Genomic DNA, 6330 nt, shown 5'->3' on the forward strand with positions numbered 1-6330 from the left:
CTTGAAATGGCAGTTGGAGTAAGCAAACAGGCTGTAATGCTCTCACAAGTCCCATAGCCTCATCAACCCTTTGTAAATCCTGTAACAATCTCTACCCGTTTGATTTTTTTCTTAATTACAAATATGTCCCTCTTTCTTCACCAGCCAGCTTCCCATCAGGAATTTTCCTCACTTTTCCGATCTCAGTGGGACCTCCATTTGTTGGTGCCCACACTGACGTGGTTCGGAGAGCTGGGCATAAGTCTGTGGGTTTATGAAGAAACACATACTCGGGTCATTCGTGTCACAAAAATGCCAAATCTTTTGCTTTACTCACCGAATATATACCCCAAGTACACTGGGTGGAAAATTCAGGAAGCACAGGGGGAAAACCGGCTTATGCCCTCAGGAACAAAGGAACAAAAAACAGGAACTGATTATCTCCCAGGTGTACGCCCAGGTGTGTTGCCTCAGGGCCAGGGTGTTCCTTTGTTAGGAACTTCAGCAGGGCTTCAGCAGGGGTCAAACACTGTAGGGGACCCCAGGAGGGTCCTATAGTATGTCTCAATGCAGACCTGACAAGCTGCCACGGTAACAGTGGTGACACATAAATCACTGAAATGTCATGATGTGTTTATGTTCAGTTTCCTAGGAAATAGGCTAATACTTGGAGCATAAGCCTGTGAGCGCTGGCTGTGCAGATGTCAAAGCTTCCTAAACCCTGGGGCCTGCCGAGGGCTCTCACTATTTGTGCATTGCTATGGATACACACAAAGGCGGGTGACAGTAACATGAACAGGATGCAGGGATTTAAGGCAGCTAATGACAGGGACCATTCTCTCAGTGTATTTTTCTTGGAAAATTCTTTACAAAATATTTGGGACATGAGGCAGACTGCTGAGAACATGACTTTGGATGGTTCACTCCACATTCAAGACAGGCAGCTGGGTTGGGGATTTAGCTCAGTGGTAGAGTGCTTGCCTAGCAAGCGCAAGGCCCTGGGTTCGGTCCCCAGCTCCGAAAAAAAAAAAAAAAAAAAGACAGGCAGCTTGGGGAAATGTTGAGTGGAGCATGCACCATGGATTTTGTGGGGTTGGGGGTGGGGGTGGAGGGTAGGGGGTGGAGGTGGAGGTGGAGGTGGGGGGTAGGGATGGGGATGGAGGTGGGGGGGGTAAGGGTAGGGGTGGGGATGGAGGTGGGGGGTAGGTGGTGGAGGTGGGGGTTAGGGGGTGGGGGTGGAGTTGGGGGTTAGGGGGTGGGGGTGAGGGTGGGGGGTAGGGGTGGGGTGGAGTGGAGATGGGGGGATGGAGTTGGGGGTGGGGAGTAGGGGGTGGAGGTAGTGTCAGTGGACAACCCGCAGGAGTTGGTTCTCCTTCCACCATGTGGGTTCTGGGCTTACATTCAGGTCATTAGGCTTGGTGGCAAGAGCTGAGCAGTCTCCCCAACCCCCTCAACTATGTAGTTTGATGCCATTCTAGCTAAATTGTTCAAAATAAAATGAACTTTGGAGGTGTCTGATTCCATGATGAACTGTATGACTCAGCTTGGGCCCTTCCCCCTGCCCCCTCAGCAGAGTTTTTCTGTGTAGCCCTCACAAGTAGTTCTTAGTTGCCTCTTGCGCTGTCTTCAAGACAGATTGTCCCCTCCCTAAGGGAGCAGCAAGAGATGTGAACAACTCAGCTATTCTTGGCAAACTGTCAAGAATTAAATGAAAGTCAGACAAGTACTCAAGAGCCTTTCCTAAGTTGGCAAACCTAAGTAGTGTCTGACATGTTGTAACATAACAGGGCCTCTCCATTACAAACACATTGCTGTTTATTTAAATTCAATTAAACACACACACACACACACACACACACACACACACACACACTAACAATGCATGTCTACATGACAGTCAGCTCTAACACATAGGAATTGTAGCCCAGGATTGAAGACAGCAGGGAATGGGGATAAAAGAAAAAACAAAGGTAGGAAGACACAAAGAGATGATGTAATTCTCCCTGGGTGACAGAACTCTTAAGTGGAGAGTAATTGAACAGAGCTGTCACTTGAAGGTGTAAACCCAGAGTCACTGCCTTCTGCTCACAGGAGAGAACAGCAGCAGTAATAAAAGACTGAGCTAGGTTTCGTTGTGTAACGACACGTATGTATGAAGTGCCATTACATTGCATGCTAACCTGAAAACTGAATTAAACAAAAAAGGTGTCCTGTGAATCTCAGAGGGTTGTTGTGTGCTGCCTTGTCCTTGGAAGTACACATGCGTGGCTGTCTTCCTTTTGGGGGAGAAGGGATGGGCTCTGCCTCTTTGTGATTGGCTCATCTTAGTCCCAGTAGTATCAAAAGGAAAGGAAATGAATTGTGATAATCTTGGTGTAAATGATCCCGGGCCCGATGAAATGGTATTGGACTCTCAGGAGTTCAAGCAGGAAGTTCTTGAAGATACGGTTCTTTTAAAATATTGTCAGAGCCAAGCAGCGGTGGCACATTCCTTTAACCACAGCACTAGGGAGTGGAGAAAGGAGGATCTCTGAGTTTGAGGCCAGCCTGGACTACAGAGCTCCAGGACAGCCAGGGCCACACAGAGAAACCCTGTCTTAAACAAAACAAAAATCTAAACATATTCATTCAAACCCCTTAAATAAATGGTCAACAAAGAGCAAGTAAGAGACTATGGAGTGTTCATCTCTTAATCTCTTACACATCACACACACACACACACACACACACACACACACACACACACACACACACACACGCTCCCCTTCCCCCAGGCTCAGGGAATCTCCTAGAAGAGGGGTGGAAGAGGTTGTCAGAGCTTGAGGTGTTGGATTCAGAAGGGCATCTCCACAAATGAACTCAGGGTGACAGTGACAGTGGGCAACACCTGTACAAGCTCAAGCAAAACAGAACCCCAGCACAAAGGGGCTTAGGTGGGCACACAATCCCACCATCAGATGAGGAGCTGATAGCTGATAGGTATTTGGTAGCTGCGGGGAGAAGCAGTGTCCTTTACTGGTATGACCCCTAGAGGGTAGATCACACACTTCAGGGCAGGCTGAACAACCATGTTGCACAAAACAAAGGGGTTCGATGGGAGTTGGAGGAGAAGAAAACTCAAAGTTGGGTGGGAAGGAATGGGAGGGTGAAGGTGGTGGTTATGGGTAGACATGGGGGAAAGGGAATGGATGCGTTCGAGATACAACTCTCAAAGAATTAGCAAAAATGGGGCTGGGGATTTAGCTCAGTGGTAGAGCACTTACCTAGGAAGCGCAAGGCCCTGGGTTCGGTCCCCAGCTCCGGAAAAAAAAAAAAAAAAAGAACCAAAAAAAAAAAAGAATTAGCAAAAATATTAAAATATTTGAGAATTTCACACATGTACATGATGGATATTTGGTTGGATTCAGCCTTTTATTAGGTCTCTCCCTCCTCTCACTGAAAACTGTCTTCTAAGCAATCTCCTATTTCCACCTCTTTGTAAGTGTGGGTGGGAGGGTGGGACCCATTGAGCATTATGGCAACTCAAGTTATGGAGGGTCAATGAGGGTGTATTTGCTTCAATACAGGTGTTATGGGTGGTTACATCACTGAAGGAGATGCTGCCCCCTCTACAGCATTCATTAGCTTTCCATTAAGATGGGGAGTGTGGAACATCATTTGCCCCTCCCAGGCGCATGGTGAAATAGGTGATGGGTCCAATCTTGTATAGGTCACTGCAGCTGGCATGAAGTCGAGAGTGCAATGCTATGTCATGTGCTCGGGACAGTGCTGCACAACAATCCTCTCCATAGTCTGGATGTTCTAGTCTTGACAGACTGTTTAGTTTCTAGCAGGGGAACATGGCTACTCATGTAGCCTTTGACTGAAGACTGATGGACAACGGTGGTCTTTGCTTCTTTTCTATTGCTGTGAAGACACCATGACCAGGGCAACTTATAGAAGACAACATTTAATCTGGGAGCTTAGTATTCCAGAAGGTTGGAGGTGATGACATAGATGGGTGTTGAAATAGAAAGCTGAATAAACCCTGGCAATCAATGGGGTGAGAGATGTCAAAACCAGATTGCCCTCACATCCATGGCCCTTTCATTCTCTCTGTCCCCTCTGCCTTAATTTTCCCCAAGCTTTGGAGGTTCATATAGATGTCCCATTCAAGGACAGGCACTCCACAGTCATTTACTTCAGTACTTTGACCAGCCATCTCTACAGAAAACGTGTATGGGATTCTTTATTCTCCCAATGAAGGACACCACCACCACCACCACCACCACCACCTAGGGTGTTTTATGACACAGCCTCTGTCCATCTTTGTCTATGAAAAGTGGCCTTCCTTTTGTCTTTTCCATCTCCTTAGGTACTGTCTGTTGCACACATTTTAGCTGAGCCCTTAACTATGGGGGTGGGGTGGGAATGAGCTGAGAGGGGTAGGGAGGGAAGTTGGATTTCTCTGAGTACACCTTCTGATGTAGTTTCACCTTTGGGGCTTTATCAGCATTATGGATATCAAGGGTACACTATAGAAAGAGGAAGGTGAGAGAAGACCTAACAGGCAATTCCAGTTAGTAAACGAACTCACCCTTCTCCCCCAATACCAATAGCACTTTCAGGAGAAACCAAAAGAACTCAGATGCAAGCGAGAAGATTGCAAAGGCAGCTGCAGTTTGCAGGGGCACTAACTGGACACAGCACACTTCTAAAGTTGAATGGAGTTAGGGGGTTCACGGAGTGATGTGGAAACCAGAGTTTTCCATTGGAGCCACAAGGGGAAGAACCCCGTGGCAGTGTTCTGGAATTACAAATCTCTGTTGATTCAGGAGTTGTAAAGGAGCTTTTCCTGGCTAAGCACCTTTAATCCCAGCACTAGGGAGGCAGAGGCAGGAGGATGTCTGTGAGTTCAAAGTCAGGTTGTTCTACATATTGAATCCCAGGACAGCCAGGGCTACATAGACCCTGTCTCAAAAGATTAAACAAACAAAACAAAGAAAAAAAACCCCACTTTTCTTCTCAGTTCTGTTGACTAAATGATTTGAACAGTATGTTATACACCATTGTACTGTGTTTAAAGGGTGACACAACGATCATATCCTAAGGCAACTTGAGGGAAGGAGACTAGAAAGTACTATATAAGTTTTTCTGCTTGGGTTTTCCATGCTTTAGTGATCTGTCCCCAGTTCTAGAAGTCTTCAGAGTAGGGAGGTGGTGAAGAATTCCAATTTCTGCCTTAGTTTTAGGAATCCCTGCATTTTTCCTCCTCTTCCTCCTCCTCTTCCTCTTCTTCCTCCTCTTCCTCTTCCTTTTCCTCCTCCTCTTCCCCTCCCCCTCTCACTCCTCCACCAGAAGGTCTATTACATAGAAAGGCTGTCTTGGAGCTCACCACGTAGACCAGCCTGTAGGCTTAGATTTGTTTTTGTTTTTTGTTTTTGTTTTTTTTTAAACTTACTTTTAATAAGGGTTGTCAAATCCTAGAATCGACAGGGACATTCTGCCAGGGTTAGGGGAGAGAGTAGTGAGCCTTCCCCGTCACTGAGTACTAATCAGGTATACACAGTAAATGGGGAGGTACTAGTAGCAGGCTGGATAACCTGTGGGTTAATATAACCAGATCAGGAGCGGTGGTGTCACTAAGCCAGGGCTGGACAGAGAATGATGGAGCAGGCATGTGTGAGGCAGGTTTCTCAGGGGGGACCCACGCAGCGGGGATGCTGCCAACAGAAGACATAAGTGGTCTTGTGCTTTTCTGTTGCTGGGTGCGGGAAACAGGTTCAATAGTTTTCCCATGGAGCTCAACAGTTTTCCCACGGAGCAGGAGAAGGTTTCATATGGAACAAGGTGACGGGCTTTTCAGCTTCGGTCAGCACCCCTGAAGGATTACCACGATGGGGGTGCAGCTGGAGCCAGAGTGCCAAGATGAAACAAAGGCAGAAATGGCTTGGGCTGAAGGAGCAACCCAACAGAGGGACTGGCTCCCTGAATACAAGACCACAGTGGGACTGGGTCACCACCTCTGGCTGGCAGCATCAGGTAACACCCCTCATGTTACCCTCTTGGGCTTAGCAGGTCTTTCAGGTTTTTATGCCAAGTCCTTGCTTGTTTTCATTGTCTTTCTCTGTAGCTGGAGAAATGGAAGTGAGGGGTTAGGTGTGGGTGGATAAGCTCCTGCCTTGAGGTACCTAATAAATGCATGTGGAACCGATGTTATGTGGAAGCTTTAATTTATCTTAGTCCAGAACCAGGAAAAATTGGGGGTTAGAAGCTAAGATATCGGTGGGGAGGAGAGGAGGGGGCGCTAGTGAGAACGGGGAGTGTCTTAGTTAGGGTTTCATCGTTGTAAAGAGACATGACCAAGGCAAC

The sequence above is a fragment of the Rattus norvegicus genome, chromosome 16, assembly GCF_036323735.1.
Source record: "Rattus norvegicus strain BN/NHsdMcwi chromosome 16, GRCr8, whole genome shotgun sequence".
Taxonomy (NCBI): domain Eukaryota; kingdom Metazoa; phylum Chordata; class Mammalia; order Rodentia; family Muridae; genus Rattus; species Rattus norvegicus.